General features: G+C 34.1%; 1 protein-coding gene across 4 annotated transcripts in view; it reads right to left on the bottom strand.

Moving 5' to 3' along the window:
* The window catches only part of IL1RAPL1 (interleukin 1 receptor accessory protein like 1), a 773,813-nt gene that overhangs the window by 458,568 nt on the left and 297,253 nt on the right, over window positions 1–17,992 (bottom strand). For 2 of the 4 annotated variants that reach the window (XM_084531797.1, XM_084531798.1), the window contains one exon: window positions 10,866–10,907. The exons of the other annotated variants lie outside the window; for them this stretch is intronic. The gene's annotated coding sequence lies outside the window, so the exon portion shown is untranslated. The remainder of the gene's footprint in view (window positions 1–10,865; window positions 10,908–17,992) is intronic. 4 annotated transcript variants of the gene reach the window in all.

The following is a 17,992-nucleotide window of genomic DNA, read 5'->3' as shown; positions in this document are numbered from 1 at the left end:
ACCTACATTTCATCACAATACCTAAACTTCCCTTCCATAAATTCATTTTCTTATGTACTATTCCAAGACAAACAAAAATTGCCAGTTGCTATTTAAAAGTGTGTGTGTTTTTTTTTTTTTTTTTTTTTTGTTATTATTATTCTTTAACTTCACTAAACAAGTCCTATACCATGTTTTTGCATCTAGAATACAATATATATTTATTCATTGATTTGTTTCAACAGGAAGATAAGCAGGTAATATTTCTCTGTTTTGCATGGAACAATCTCAATCAAAATACAAGAAAGAAGTTGCTTTGAGTAAAAAAAATCAACATCAGAAATTTACACTGAATTGCTTTGTTTAACAGATCTCACTACAATGTTAAATAAAGGATTAGAGACAGAAAAACACATTACAAGATCCTTAGAGTTTCTAGACAACAGCATCAAAAATTTATCTGTAGTTGTTCATATACAGAACAAAACAAGAAAGACAAATCACGTTTATTATCCTCCTTCCCTCCCCCCCCCCCTTTTTTTTTCTCATTAATTAAAAAGGAAAACAAATCTACAATTATTTAATTCTTCAACTTTTATTTTTTATACCTTTTGGCAGTATGCTTGTCAGGCAAGGGTGGACAAAGCAAAAGAGTTTATTGCTATTTGTTTTAAAGCAAAAGAGTTTATTGCTATTTGTTTTAAGAAAAAAACAAAACAAAACAAAACAAAACAAATGTAATTTTAGGATAAAATACAAGTAAGATTTAGGATGAAATACAAAGTAGCTTTTTGTTTTAAAGGTTCTTTTTGACAAAGGAATTTTCAAAACAGCTGTATAGCAGAATGTAAATGATGATGTCAATAACAGCTAAGAATATATTTGTAAAAGATATAGAACTCTAGAATATATAAAAAAAAAAAAAAAACAACAAAAATCTGAATGAAGCTGAATGCTCAGAAATGTAATAAATAAATAAATAAATCTTGTAGTTTTCTATTTATTTTCTATATTATGTAGCAAAGCACTCTTTGCTATGTAGTCCTCCTTATTATGTCAAAAATGTTTTATTTTTTCATTTGAAATGAAAAAGTAGTTATGTCTCTTTCTTTAAATATATTGAGCCTCCAAAGATTTTTATAACTGTATATATAAAAATTTTATATCTGAAGCTCACAGAAATGTATACAACCAAAGAGATATACAGGTAAAAAGGTTGAATTTACAGCAAAATTATTTCAAATTAAATGATATCTGGAGGGCAATATAATAATAAAATAAACTTCTGAAGACATGAGAGGGAACCGGAAGTTCCAGGAAATTTACTTAATTCTCTTCAAATACATATTTTTTTCTTTTTAGACTTTATACAATTTCCAGTTCTGGCAGGAGTCAAAAGTGCTGTATTGCTGCAAAAATGCACAGAGTTTCATACTTGACTGTAAGGAGGAAACACTTTAAATCACCTGAATTAATCGTCTTAACATTTTTAGGCTAGTCTTGAAAAGTTTAATTGTTTCATTCACCTGGTAAATTTGGAGATTATTAGTTAAATATCCAAGCCACGGATCAATGAGTAGTCTGAATTGTTATACCTCTGAGTTTTGTAAATCATTGTCTTAAAATACCATAAAAACTCTGAATTTCTTTGTGCATAATTTATCCAAAATAACATCTGTAAATCACTATATATATATAGTATGTTTTCCTGATTTTGACATCATTACATGAGCCTTATTTTGACTTGCCTGAACTCTTTTAAAAGACATCTCAGAGGTATGAAAGTTTATTCTTCCCACTGTTTTTTTCCTCATCTCTAAGACGATGCTTGCCCTGGTAGTGTAAGTTTCACTTTTTACACTATATTTTTTTCCCTTGAAGGATTACAAACAGCAAACTGAAAACCTATTTAGATTTTTTTTTCACAAAATAAGGATTTAAGATTTCACTTAATAATGTTCCTTTTCACTCTGTTCTTTGTTGATTCCTTTCCACTCTTTGCTTAAAAATCATAAGTGCTTTTGAAGAGACTGTATTTTAGTTTGGCTGCAGAAGACTGGGAATTTTTGTTTATTATATTTGTTTGCAAGCCAGAGGAACAATATTCATTGTTGATGTACATGAAGAACTTTTCAAACCAGCTTAATCCTTTAAAAGTTCTGACTTTTTGGAGGTCTTGTGCTCATCATTAAAATACTTAAATAACTTTATTAACTTCATTTTTCAGAGTCTAAATTTCAGATAAACAGCCAAGTGCTACAGTACTGTTTATAACAGGAAACAGTCAACTAACTCACTTATTTGCCACTGAAAATATTGCCTGGATGAATATGGCTAAGAGGAAGTCTCTCCTATGGAAGCACAGCAGAATTATCCACTATAATAAGTGGATATGAGAGGCTTTATATTTCTTCAAAAGAATTACCTCTGATCCCTATTCCAGTTTTTCACTAAAGCTCTACATTCCTTATACTTCATTAGCAGTGAAGATATGAGACTTCATATCACAACATAAAATAATTTGTTTGGGAAAATCAACCAGTTGTCAGATTATCTGGCTCAACCCTAAATCATGGCAGAGCTAATTTCATTGCAGAGCAGGTTGCTTGGGGCTTTGTCCTATTAAGCCTTGAGTAACTCCAAGAATGGAAATTTCATAAGCTCTCTGGGAATCTGTAGAAGTGTTTTACCACTCAGTGCAATTTTTAATTAATTTATTTTTTTTCTTGATATCTGTCTGGAAATTCACTTCTTCCAACTTGTATCCTCTGATTCTTGTTATGCACTTGAAAGAAGAGTAGATAGTAAGACAGTAGTAAGATCTCCCCTGAGCCTTCTTCCTACTGAGCAAACCTGTTTCACTCAGTGTCTCCTTGTATGTTGTATGCTCCAGCCCTTGATAGACTTTGTTCATGTTATCAATGTCTTTGCTATATTGGGAGATCAGAACTGGACACAGCACTCCAGATGTTTCTTACCAGTGACCAACAACAGGGAAGTGATATTTCCCTCAGGCTGCTGGCTGCATGCCAGAATGCTGTTGGCTTTCTTTGCCCTAATAGCATGTTGCTGGTTCATGAACTTTTTGACCCCCAGGATTCAAAGCTAAAACTGCTTCTGAGATGGTTGTCCCCCAGGATGCCTAAGGTTATTCGTCCATGAGTACAGGAGGTGACAAAAATTCCTCTTCTCAAACTTCATGAAGTTTCTCTCAACCCATTTTGCTGCTTGCTGAGCAATCCAAAAGCTCAAATATTTTTGGCTCCTTGTCTTGAACTAACCAAAAAATAGGTAAAATATACTCTGATTTTTGCTATATCCACATCCATAAAAAAATGAAGAAGTATGGAAATAATAAAATGTGAAAGGTTTTATATATATATATACACACACACAAAAACAAAACCCACTAAATTTGATTAAACTTAATACTTTGTAAGGAGCTCTCATGGTAAGTTGAAGTCCTGAAAAGATTAACTGCAAAATAATTTAATTACAATAAATACTACTTTGTTGTGTAAATTCAAAGGTCATGAATTTATTAGGACTAAGTAGAAAAAGGAAAAATAAAATAAATAAATAAAAAAAAGTATGCAGAATAAGAAAAAAAAGGCCTTTATGTTGGAATATTCCCAGATGCACACAAACACATATACAAAAGTTTAACCTCAAGAAATTTAAATGACCATTTAAAAAGAAATATAAAAGATTTAATTATTTTGAAAAGTCATGTAAAAGATAACAAGATTGCTTTAACTGAATATTTAGGAAAACATTCAGCTGACAGTGTGTATCTTCTACAATGGAAAATAAAGTAAATATGAAAAAAAAAAAAAAAGTCTTATTTCAGTGGCCCATGAAAAATTGCTAATCAGATGAACTAAGCTAAAAAGCTGTTGACCAAAAAAAGTTTCTATTTCAGGCAAGATAATAAGACAACTTCACAGAATCTACACTGAAATGGAAAACTAAATGTAAAGCTCAGAGATGATTTTCCTACCTTCACTCAATTTTTGTGTCAACATTAAAAAAGCAAAATGAAAAAAATACTTTAGGAAAAAGAGTAGACTACCTACTTTTCTCTTTAATACAGAAACAACTTCATATAAATCATGAACAAACCCTACATTTGACAAGAGTCAAGAAACAGAGATAAACTTAGAATCAGTATTTCCCTTTTTACTTGGCACCTGACCTGATGGCTGTCAGTGGGTCCCACCTGTCTCAGGGGGGAAATGGACTCTAGCCTGGGAGCTGGCAGGACTCATCAAAAGGGCTTTAAACTAGGTATGAAGGAGGATGGAGATTAAATGAGCTCGGTAGAGATGAGCCTAGGGGAGCAGTCCCAGGGCTGAGGGTGAGGGCAATGGCATGACTCAAGTGAATCTACATCAATGCACACAGCATGCACAACAAACAGAAGAGCTGGAAGCCATTGTGTGGCAGGCATATTATGACCTAGTTGTCATCATACAAGCATGGGACCACTCCCATGACTGGAATTCTGCAATGGATGGCTACAAGCTCTTCAGAAGGGACAAGCAACTAAGGAGGTGGCATTGCTCTCTGTATTAGAGTGTTTTGATGTTGTTGAGCTCAGGCTTGGGAATGATAAGATAGAGTCCCTGTGTAAAAGGGGGTTGGCCAACAACGCAGACATCCTGTTGAGGGTCTGTTATGGACTGCCAAACCAGGATGAAGAGATGGATGAGGCATTCTATAAGCAGCTGGCAAAAGTTTCTCAATCGACAGGGCTTGTTCTCATAGGAGACTTTAACTTCCAAGACATATGCTGGAAATACGATATGTCTGGAAACACAATACAGCCCTGAGGAAGAAGTCTAGGAGGTTCCTGGAGTGCACGGAAGACAGCTTCCTGACTCAGCTTGTTAGCGAGCCTACCAGAGGGGGTGCCCTGCTAGACCTGCTGTTCGCAAACAGAGAGGGACTGGTGGGAGATGTGGTGATAGGGAATTGTCTTGGGCAGAGTGACCATGACATGGTAGGGTTCTCTATTCTTGGTGAAGTCAGGAGTGGGGCCATTAAATCTCCTATCCTGGAATTCCAGAGGGTGGACTTTGAATTGTTCAGGACACTGGTAGGGAGGGTCCCTTGGGAGTCAGTTGTGAAGGGCAGAGGGGTTCAGGACGACTGGACAGTCCTCAAGAAGGAAGTCTTAAAGGCACAAGAGCAGACTGTCCCCGTGTGCTGTAAAATGAGCTGGTGGGGAAGAAGACCGGCATGGCTGAACAGAAAACTTTTGCTGAGTGTCTGGGAGAAAAAGAGTTTATGTCCAGTGGAAGAAGGGGCAGGCAGCTCAGGGAGAGTACAAGGAAGTTGCCATCATATGCAGAGAAAAAATTAGGAAGGCCAAAGCCCAGAATGAGCTCAACCTCACCACTGTGGTTAAGGATAATAAAAAATGTTTTTATAAACATATTAATGGCAAGAGGAGGGCCAAGGACAATCGGACAATCTCCATACAAAGTATATGCTATATATTTGTAGGTAGAAAATGATCAAGTCAAACTTTTTTTTTTTTTTTTTTAATACTTTCTTCTTTCCATCTGTAATGCCTATATAATGATGATGACACTAGTATATGAGAATCATTATAGTCAAACACTACAGTTTTGTTCTATTTTCTTAATTGTTTTACTAATGGCTTTTTTTTTTAAAAAAAAAAAAAGGACTTCTGTCATCAGGAAACTTTTTTTTAAAGGACAGTTTTAACTTTTATTTCTATTACAATTTTCACAGCATTATTTATAAAGCTGTTCAATATCAAGATGAGTATTGCTAGTCTCATAGACATGATGTAAAACATTGTATGTGATAAAAATGAGTAACCTTTTTTCAAAACAATCTACTGCACCTGAAATGTGCTGGTTTGATTAAAAAAAAATAATAAACAAGTGCTTTATATTTAAAAAAGAAGTGTTTCATATTTATCTACAAAAGATGTTTCACAACAGTAACAAGTATGTAGTCATATATTTACATTGTAAGCCAAAGTAAGTAGAGATTCAATTCTGTCTCCTTATTTACTCAATTTATTTTACAAATTTCAGGAATGCAGGAATATCATTAAAAAATAATAATAAGGAAACACCCACAATGCACATTGTCTATAACCAACATTGCAATGTACAGAGATACATATTACAAAATAAAGTAATATATATAAGGAAATAACAGAGACTGCTATAATTATTTTGTGGCTTTTTCCCCTAAAATTTTAAACAAATTTTCTCCATGTAATTTTAATACTTAATGGAATATTCTGGAAAGTCATAAATGAGTAAAGAAAATGTCCAATTAGAATTATTTTTGATCATTTCAATTAAAGGGTAGTATGATGGGAAAAAGAAAGTTATAATGCTTTTTCATGTCTTGAGGGCTAAATGAAGTCTCATAAACATATATACCTGTGACATTTCTTTCTCTAAATTTATGATCTAAGTAGAAACACAAAATATTATTTTATTTATTTATTTTTTTACTAAAAATGACAAACATTTCACACAGATTCCATTCTTAAAGGTGGAAAAAGACCAGCTTCATGGAAAAAGTATATCAGTTATTTGTGACCTCTAAACAAGGAGGGAGAGCAGAAATCATTGTTCATAAAGACTCTCAGTGTGTTTATAACCTGGTCGCAAAAGATGCCATTTGGTAATGTAGGAATATACTTTATTATAAATTTATAAAAATAAAAAGTAAAGAATGAGCAGTGATTGGAAAGGCATCTTCTTACATTTACTGCTGTTCAAGGGAATCGTTTCTTTTGAACCAGTTTTTGGCCTGTTGAATAGAAGTGATGAGGACTGATGCAACCTTTATGAATTCCTGAGCAATTATATTGCTGTCAGCATGTACAGTTAGTTCCTGAGTTTCCTCATTAAAGCACTGGCATATTGTGATAGAGATGGACAAATAATTAGGAACACTTAGCTTGATTTTCACTCTTCAAAATCAAGGCCTACCTGATTTAAGTACATAAACATATACACAGATATATGCTATGAGTGCACACTCAGTTATTTCCCATAATGTGAAATAATGCTACAAAAACTTGCAATTTCTGCTCTAAATATAGAAAAAAAATCTTTATTTCTGTCATATTACCTCTGTTTATACTGCTTATATTCAAAAATGCATCTCATTCAATTGAAAAAAAAAAAAAAACATTTTTCTGTTCACCTTCAAAAAGGCTAAGGATGATATAGAAATCACAACCTGAGACACATTGCTCTAATTGCTCTACACAACTATGAAGTCAGCACTCTGTAGCATTTATACACATCCTTCATAATAGATCTTTCAATTGTCATAGCTTCATGTCATAGCTGAACGTGGTTTAACACAAAATGTATCCTTACCCAACTAGTTGGAAATATAATTATTATTAAAGCCCTGCAGGTCTTTCTCATTGCATGGAACTGTGACAGAGACCAATCTTCTGAGAGAATTAGTACACGGAAGGTTAGGAAAGGCAGCTGATCTAGGGATTAGATGCATGCAGGGATAAGGCTGAGATTTAAAAGGAAATGGAGGCATATATTTTCCTTGATATCTTGTGAAAATTTATTTAAAACTTTACAGGCAAATGCTGAATGATCACCCCTTATTTTCCAGGGAGGGAAAAAAAAAAGAAGGAAAAAAAAAAAAAAAGGAAAGGGGACGGGGGACAGGGGAAAGAGAGGGAAGGGAAGGGAAGGGAAGGGAAGGGAAGGGAAGGGAAGGGAAGGGAAGGGAAGGGAAGGGAAGGGAAGGGAAGGGAAGGGAAGGGAAGGGAAGGGAAGGGAAGGGAAGGGAAGGGAAGGGAAGGGAAGGGAAGGGAAGGGAAGGGAAGGGAAGGGAAGGGAAGGGAAGGGAAGGGAAGGGAAGGGAAGGGAAGGGAAGGGAAGGGAAGGGAAGGGAAGGGAAGGGAAGGGAAGGGAAGGGAAAATCTGCTACTATATGAAAACAGAGATCTAAATGACCATGGTAAGGGTTTGCTAAATTTAACAGATGTCATTCAAGTACAATATTTTAATAATTGCAGATGTCTGAGCAAAGACATTCATGACATATATAAAACAGAGTCTCTTCCTCACACCTCTTTTTTTCTATGTAACTCATCTTCTTTTCAGATCAGAGACCTAACTGTTAGCCTACAGGTCTTGAAAGCTTTGAAATATCATTATTTGTTCCAGTGATGCCAATAATTTTTATTTTATAACAGCTCAACATCAGAGATTCTGAAGTTTTACTTTCTAATTTTTATAGTTTGTTTGTTTAATGTTTGTTTGTTTAAGCTTTGGATAAAATTTAGAAATATAGGAAATTTGAATACTAAAAGTTCAGAAAATGTTCAACACACACACACACAAATATTACTTAATTACTTGAAAAATATTACTTTTGTAGATTAAGGTCGATGTCATGACAGCTGGTTTGAAAATTAGTAGTTTGTGATTTTTCAATATATTTTTTCCATCCACAGGGAAAAACTTTCTCAAAATAGCAGAAATGTTCAACAAAAGGTTCAACAAAAATCATGAAAACATTTAGATCTGATAAAGAAGATGATAGGCAAACTTCTTGTAATATAATGATTTTAAGTTTTTTTTTTTTTTAAGTTTTTTTTTTTTTTTTTGCTTGCTTTGTGTGTGTGTGTGTGGTGTTTTTTGTTTGCTTGCTTGTTTTTCCATAAGCAATGAATGTGGTTTCTACAACATCACATAGGTCTTGTCTTGGGAAAATATATTGGCACCACTACCATTCCATATTGTCATTAAAGATCTGGATGATGGGACGAAGAATTCCCTCAGTGAGTTTGCAGATAGACACAACTGCAAGGAGTGGCTGATGAACCAGATGTGCTGCCATTCACAGCATGCTTCTAAGCAGGATGGAGAAATGGGCCAACATGGGCTTCATGAAGTTCAACAAAGGGAAATGCCATGTCCTGACCATAAGATGTATATACTCATGTCCCTGTATATTCTGCATCTGGAAAGCAGTTTAGCAAAGAAGGCCCTGGAGGTTCCAGTGGACACCATGGTAATCATGAGTCAGCACTGTGATCTTGCAGCAAAGTAGGCCAACAGCACCCTGGGCTGCCTTAGTTAGAACATTGCCAGCAGGTTGAGGGTTGATCAGACCTGGTCAGACACGTTTGGAATGCTGGTTCCTGTTCTGGGTTTCCAATTACAAGAGAGACATGGACACACTGGAGGAACCAGAAAGATGATTAAGCGATTAGAACAGAAGCTGAGAAATTTGGGACTGCTCAGCCTGGAGATGGCTGAGGAGGATCTTATCTGTATGTATTAGTCCCTGATAGACAGAGTAAAGACGACAGAGCCGGACTCTTCTCTGTGTCAACTAGTGACAGGATGAGAGTTAATGAACTGAAATACAGGAAATTCCTCATGAACATAAGAAAAAACTTCTTTACTCTCAAGGTGGTCCAACAGCAGGTTGTACAAAAAGGCTGTGAAATATCCATCTTGGAGATATTCAAAGCCCAACTGGTCATGGCCCCAAGCAATCTATGCTCAGTGACCCTGCTCTGAGCAAAGAGTTGGACCAGATGATCTCCAGAGGTGTCTTTGCCTCAACCAGAGTCTATGATTCTGTTTTAACAAAGAAGTTGTGAAAATCTTACTCTTCTTTTCCAAGATTATCTCTATATTGCAATCTCTTCTTCCATGTTTCCCTCTGATTAAACTTGTCAGTATGACAGATGACATTATAATGTTAATAATTTTGTACCTACCTGATGTACACAGTACTATGTAAGCCAAGATAAACAATTCTACCAAACAGAGGCAGGTCCACAGCTGCTATACTCTTTCTGCTTTCCACTGTAAAAACTAATTCTGCAGGTACATGAATTGAATATTTTCAACCTTTTTTTTATTTATCCTAGGTGTTTCATTAATTCGTTGCTAAATCCTGACTTGTCACCGGCAATGTATTGGAATATACTAGAGAGAATGTTCTGATGAGAGGTATTAGACACATATATGGACAGGGTATCCAGTCATCCTGTTCTTCAACAGATTTAGTTGTTCATGTAGTAAGAATGCACATCGACCTTCTTATGGATCATAAGATAATCGAATACTTTGGAAAAAGAAAATCTTCATAGTTGTTTTTTTTTTTTTTTTTTTTAAAAAAAAAAAAAAAAAGAATACCCAAACAAAAAACAGGTGGTTTTTTTTTTTTTCAATAGATGATAGAGATAATTCATATGTAGATACATAAATACAATCATGTGTAAAATATATGGCAATATGTTTTACATCATCCTCAGCATGAAATTGGGAATTTGATCACTGCAGCAGATGGAAGAGTTGATGAAATTGTTTTGTTGTTTGTTTGTTTTATTGATTGATTAATCTAACATCACATGGTCATATGCTGGGGATTTTTCATCTGAATGCAACATGATTAAGAAGCATTTTATTCAAGATTTAAGGTCATGTTGTTTCATGTCCACCTGACTGATATAGGTAGTCATGACACTAGTCTTGAGAGCCTGGCTTTTAATGCCATAGAAGCAGAATTCAGCCTGATCTGACTAGAGACACTATGCTGACTTGGACAAGGGCAAGGCAGGTTGTACATCTGGACATGGTCCAAGTACCATATATGTGAATTATCTTGTGCATGCATCTGTTACAACAAATTCAGCTTGTCCAATATTTGGAAATACTCGGAGAAAGTGAACAAGTCAGGTCTGGATGCCTGTCTACTGACACAAGCTCTGAAAAAGAAAGGAAAAAGACAACCTAGCCACTGGGCATGAGGCAAACATAGAAACAGGTAGTGAGAAATCCAGGTTAGTCAGGACACGATGATTCCAACTAGTATAAAGCTGGTCATAAGTTTACCTGATTGAAGAACTGTTCACAGCTTGTCAGAACTTCAGAGCTCTGCAACAGAATTGAAATGAATATGTAGCAGCTTTCATTATACAGAAGCAAAAAATAATTGACATCGACCACCTGCTGAGAGAACATCAGCACTAACGTAATGACCTTCAGATTGCAGAAGACAAAAATGCTTTGTCACAGTGATGAACAGATATTACTACACACTTGACTTGTGAAAGTGTCATGAAAAGGTGAAGTCCTTGAAAAGAGCATAGAAAGAAAACTATGCTCCATGATAGTTTTATAAAGCTAGCCACTCTGGCAGCTAAGGTCTGTGTGTCCTTATATACCTAAATATGGATATTCTGTGTATCCATCATTGCTTTTTCTAAATATATTATGCTTATATACACAACTGTATACATCCATACATATGCATGCGGTTATATATGTGTGCATATACACACAAACATTTGTACATTCACAAACAGACTTATGTAGTCTCAGTATATATCCATCTAAGAGGGCAAGAGGGCAAGCTGGAGTCACAATGAAAGATCAAGAAAAATCGTTATAAAAGAGTTCATACTTCCAAGAAAATGCTTGGAAAAACAAAACAAAACAAAACAAAAAAGTAAAACATATGAAGAACAACAACAAAAAAAAATCAAAATAGATGAATACAAATATGTGAAGCTTTGCAGAGTCTCCAAGTGAATTAGAAGTTCCAATGATAAATGAGAAAAATAACACCAGTCCTTGAAAAAAATAAAATGGTTAAACTCTGATAAAGAAAGAAAGAATGCAAAGGAAGTGTGCATTCTGTGTAGGTCTCTCAAACCACAAAGCAAATGAAAAACTAATAAACCTACAAACCATCCTGTGAAAGCTATTCAGATAAATTTCTCCAGAACAAATCACCAAATTCTTAAAACAAAATAAACCAAACCAACCAAACAACAACAAACAAAAACAATGAAACAAACAACAAACAAACAAACAAACAACAAAGCTGTCATTCCTTAAATCATTAAATCAATGGCAATTAGAAGAGAGAAAGTGTTTCGGTATTTGTTTTCACAGGTCCACTGAATGAGTTCTTTAAAACTGTAGACAATGCTGATTAATAAATCTATATCACAGGAGCACCACCTTTAAACCAAATAAGAATTTGAACCACGAATGTTGAAAATGTTTCACTGGGAATTAAAATGGAGAAGTATACTTGTTAAAAAATCTAATATTTTACAAAACAATGGATTACAGGTCCATGTCTTTAGTACCATATTGTCATAAGATAGCATCCCAGAAGTTCCTACTATAAACTCTAATATGAGAAGTGTTAAGAGCCCTGTAAGTTACAAGTCCCAAGTGACTATACTGTGAACTCAGACAAAGCCCCGAGAGACAGAGAAACAGGAAGGCATGGGGAGGGGACTGGTGTCACTCCTCCTGATTTGCCTTAAGAGATATGGAAAAGTACTGGCGTTTCAACCACTTACAGAGCTGGGGCACACAAGGGCATGTACAAATCTGTAGGGAGACTCACTCTATGCCAACTACCCCAGCTGGCAGGTTTGATTCAGGACTGGTGATCTCTCCCTCCCTCTCTCTTTTTCCTTTCCCTTTCCCTCAAAGCTGTCAAGTGGTGCTAGGCCTACCTTGGTCTTCCATAAAGCCACATAGCTTAGATAGATACATATATATAACAGTGAGAGTGCCAACGTTAACAGAGAATTTGTGCTCTCTGTTCCTAGTCAAGCTGATGTTTATGCATGGATCTTGAGTGTTACCTCACCTTAGTCCACACCAATGGGATTTATGAATCTGAGTTACTCCCCCTCTCCCCACAGGTGGGATGAAGCAGAGCTATCAGTATTCCAGTGAGGTCTTCTAAAAAATATTTTAGGATTTAAACAGCATACTAAAGTTTTATTTTAACCAGTAGCACATCTACCAATGTCTTTTTACTTCACCTGACAGGTGTGTCTTACTTGAGCTGTGCTGTTAATTCTACTCTACACATTGAAGCAAAATCACTGCAGAGAACATTATTTTGAAAAAAACAAAACAAACAAACAAACAAACAAACAAACAAAAAAAAAAACAAAAAACAAAACATACAGACATTCATTCTGTCCTTGCTTACATGAGAGTAGGAACAGAATTTGTGCACAAGAAGACATGTATTTATTTACAGGCAAGGGAATTTATACCATTTTTGGTTTTCTGTGCACAGTATGTTGGTTAACAAGACTTAGAGTCAGTTTTTGTTAGGTAGGCTACCTTTCAGTGCAAATTTTTGAACATTTATTCAAGTTGGATATGCTTATGTCTCTGCAGTCTACATAGAAGAGTTAAATCCAGTGATTTGTGTCTTTCATGGAATCACAGGTAACCTTGAAAACTAGAAAACATAGAGATAAGGCTAATTATGTTATACAAGAATGTACTCTTCAAATAAATAACACATTGTGTAATTAAAAGTAAAGACAGTCACCCCTGAGCATAAAAGATCTAGCAGGAAACAATGTCTGTTTAGAATTATATGAGCACTAATGTTGTAAGTGACATCATACAGATGATCAAAAAAGAACTACCTTACTTACGGGAGTCCACTGTTTTCCTTCAAAAGTATACATAATTCTGTATTTCAACAACATGTAGAAATGGCATTTGATCAAAATCCCATTTTATCCAATTCTCAAGATAATTTGCAGATTATAAATCTGTGATGTGGCAAATCGGTGAAAATATATGCAAAAGAAAATGATTTCTGTGAATCCACATAGTTTTAAAAAAGGGTCAATAGTCTTAAGGAATTCAACACAGAACTGGACTACTTCACCCTACCTTATACTCTTCTAATTTATTTTCAGTTCCCATAGTTGTTAATGACAGCAAATTTAATTAAATGTGGATTAATGTACAAGAACTAGAAAGGTACTTTACAGACCTCTGGAACAACATGTTTTGAAAAATACATGAAAAGAATAAACAGTTGAATATTTGAATGCATTTATTAGGAAAAATAAATCTAGTTCATATATATGTTACATGAATTTTCTAATTCTTAAAGAAGGAAGTTTTCAACTTTGGAAGTTATGTATATGATAGTTTTCTTAGTAATTTGATTCAATAAACATTTTCCTGTAGTTTACCAGACGCAATCAATCAAGGCTCTTTTATCTGCATCATTCCAGATGTCCAAGTTCAGAGATACTCTAGGTTCTTTTGTTTATTCTGTATCAAAACTACTTTTATCCATTTTAAAAACCTCATAGACTAAGATTAATTTTTGCAATGCAAACTGAATAACATATATCTGAGAAAATATTAATTTAGGAAGTGGGAGAGAAGATTTTTTGCACCAGAATAGGTCATCTGTGCAGGAAACAGGTCTTAAAGACTGAACTTCTGAAAGTACAGAGAACTATAAAATAAGAATAAATAATAAGAATAAAAAAATTTTCACGTTCCACATAAAGTGGTGTGAAAACATGTATCTAAATACTCTATAATTTCATGCTGACCTAATTTCATGTAGACCTAAATGACATAACAGTCTTTTCTAGACTGAACTTCAGAAGAGTATGAATACAACAAAACGATTTTAGAAGTGAACAGAAGGGTCAAGATCAATATAAACATTTTGAATATGATTTATAGTACACACAGACTGTCAGTATATAGTTAACTTTTCTGGTTGATCAATGTCTTTCTTCTGAAGCAGCTTAAATAAAGAACAGTTGAGGATTTTGACTTAGAAAACTGATCACAGAATCACAGAATCATAGAATCAGAGAATGGTTGCAGTTGGAAGGGACCTCTGGAGGTCATCTGGTCCAGTCTCTTTGTTCAAGCAGGGCCACCCCAGGACTACTTGCCATGACTTGTAAACATCTCCAACGATGGAAACTCTGGGCAATATGTGCCAGTGCTTCATACACTGCATAGAAAAGAATGATCACTGATCTTAAATCTTTGATCAGATGATCACTAGTGTGTTTAGTGACTTTAGTGTATCTATCACACCACCTCTGTGAGTTAGAAAGATGTCATTATCCCCATTTTTAGTTGGCTAGTAGGTGCTAACTGATTTACTGAATGCAGAACAGTGATTTATTCAAGGCAGAACAGGAATTTGACCTGTCCCAACTAACTTGTTGAAAATATTTTGTTGATAAAGAATGACTATCTTCACTTATAACTGGCTCTTTTAAATTAAAGAAACGCTGACAGATAGCACACACACAAATACATGATAAGAAAAGATTATGATAGAGCATTCTGCAGTTCCAGGCTGCAGTCTTCTCCATTTAATACATAGGCAAGGAAAATATTTATAATAATAACTGTAAAGTTTTTCTTATAGCAGCCATGTGCGAAAATAAAAGAAAAAACAAATTTGAATTCTAGGAAACAAACAAACAAACAAACAGATAAATCAAACCAAACCACCCACAACAAAAAACAATGAATACTTGCAAAGCTTGCACCACACGTATGAAATCCAATATTATATAAGCATATACGTCATTAAATGAATTACAAGTACAATCAATTGGCTTTTTGATAGGCACTGCTATACATTTTCAGCTGGAATTAAATTCTTATGTAGTATAGATGGTATACGCTCACTGAATCATCCACACTCTTATAAGAATTGCTCTACTGGAGCAGACCTGTGATTAATTCAGCACTCTGCCTTTAACACTGGCCAGGGCCACATACTTCAGAGGAAGGTGTAACATACCCACGGTGGAAAATGATGCAGTAATCTATCTCCTCAAAACATATCTTTTTGCTCCTGTCAGTTAAAGATTACTTTGTGCACTGAAGAGTGATGGCTATGACTTGAAGGATGAAGAATTGAAGCTTCTTGTTTCAAGCTGTAAAGTGTAACAAATGTGAAAAGAAATATACTCTGCAAATGGGTTGTTGTGAATATGCCTGCTACAGTACTTTTTGAAACATATTATCTTTGACAATAGCAAAGGGAAGGCTAGACTAGATGGACTAGCAGTTTTCTATTTCCTTTGAAATACAGAGAATTACATACTATCCTTCAGTCACTGTACAATAGTGTTTTAAACTCATAAATGTAGCCAGTGATGAGAGGGATTCATATTTTGTAGAGAGCTATCTTCCAGGAACTGGGCTAAAATATGCTTTTGATAAATATGTTTATATTTATATTGGATTTCTGAAGCACATATTCATACCCTAAATTATATATCTGTGTGTCTGTGTGTGTGTATATATCTATATCTATATCTATCTATCTATCTATCTATATATATATGAGAGAGAGAGAGAGAGAATAGTTAGAGTGTTAAAAAAAATTGTCGGAGAGTGCAGTAGAGTAATATGGTAGTACTTGGTGTTTCAATTAAGATGTTTCAATTAAACTGAAAAGCTCTCTGAAAATATTAGCTAAACAGGAAGACAAGAAGAAAGAAAGAAGGAAAGAAGAAAGACAGGAAGAAAAGAAAGAAAAAGAAAGAAAAATAGTAAAAGAAACAAAAAAAAAAAAAAGAAAAAGAAAAAGAAAGAAAAAGAGAAAAAGAGAAAAACTATACTTTCAGAATGATGAGGAAAGGAAAAGAGAACAAAATAGTTCCGATCCTCATAGTACCAAAAGAATGATAACACCAGAAAAGAAACAAAGAGAGGCAGCAAGGATTCTCAAAGACATATAAACAGTTCTGTATGACAGCTGTCTTTTAAACCTCAGGCATGTAACAGAAGTCTCTGAAATCATGGATGCCAAGAATAAGGAATGAATGTTTGTTGTAAAATGAAAATGGAATCTAAAGACTAAAATAATCAGACTGGAAGTTCAAAACAGGAGGTAAACTATCAATTTGCTCTTACTGAAATTCTATGTCTGCCCGTAAATGCAGACTCAGTTTACATAGGGCCAAAAAATATTTATCTTCATTCATGGAAGGAAAAAACAAACCAAACCAATGAACCAAACAAAAATAAATAAATAAATAAATAAATAAATCCAAAAATAATTATTTCAGACAATACCAAGTGGCTAATGGAGAGTATATCTATATGAGTATGAGTATATCTATATTATATATCTATACATGCATGCCCTTGTTCTTGTGCCTTCCCTGTCTGCCACAGAATGGTATCAAAATTAAGATGCTGAACAAGATATACTTTGATATACTTTAAATATATCTTTGAAGTATATATACTTTGAAGTATATCTTTGTTTTCAAAGATATACTTTGTTTGCTGATACAGTGTGGCTACTCTCATATAACAGTAAATTTAAACTATTACAATACCATTTCCTAATCTCTGTTTCCAGGATTGTTTTCTGTATCTCATTCTCTACTAACATAAACATCTTAATTCTTACTTTATTTCCTTTGTATTTTCTAAAGATCCTGTATTTTATTCAATCTTTAGGGTGTTCTCATTTTCAAAGGTTCCTATACAGTAAAACATATATGTATGTTTTATATATACATTCACATTCATTACATAACGTATATAATGTACATAGTGCATATACACAACTGAGCGATAAATTATTTTATACATATTTGTATAAAATTTGTCATTGTTAGTAATTTTCTGCTTGGTTTCAGGGACATTTTCCTATCATTAGGAATCACTGCACACTTTAATGTTAATACATATTATATTTTAAGAATTCATTTCTGAATTTTAATGGAGAATTCATATCCATGTTATACCAGTTAATGAAATCCCACATTTCAGGAAAATACCTATGAAAGGAAAAAAAAAAAAAAAAAAAAAGATAAAAAAAAAATCTAAGATTCTTTCATTTTGGATTCAGTGTTAAAATTTGGCTCTGATTTGAAGCAAAACATTTTATCTTCAGGCAAGTCGCTGCTCCAAAATAACACCCATGAATATCAAGGAGATTCTTCTTGCTTCCTTTAGGGACTGAATTGGCCCTTAATTTCAAAAAGGCATGTAGCAGGCTTATGACTTTCTTGTTTTATGACATAGTCATGTCCACTATTGATAGTCTAGGGCAATATTTTAAAAGATGCACTTTTTAAAAGATACATTTTTTTTTTCTGGAACAAATATATATATATATATATATATATATATATATAAAATAATCTGCAGGTAGAATGAAAGAAAGA

This window comes from Aythya ferina (assembly GCF_964211825.1).
Source record: "Aythya ferina genome assembly, chromosome: 1".
Classification (NCBI taxonomy): domain Eukaryota; kingdom Metazoa; phylum Chordata; class Aves; order Anseriformes; family Anatidae; genus Aythya; species Aythya ferina.
The sequence above is the reverse complement of the archived record's forward strand: the minus strand, read 5'-3'. Positions and strand labels throughout refer to the sequence as shown.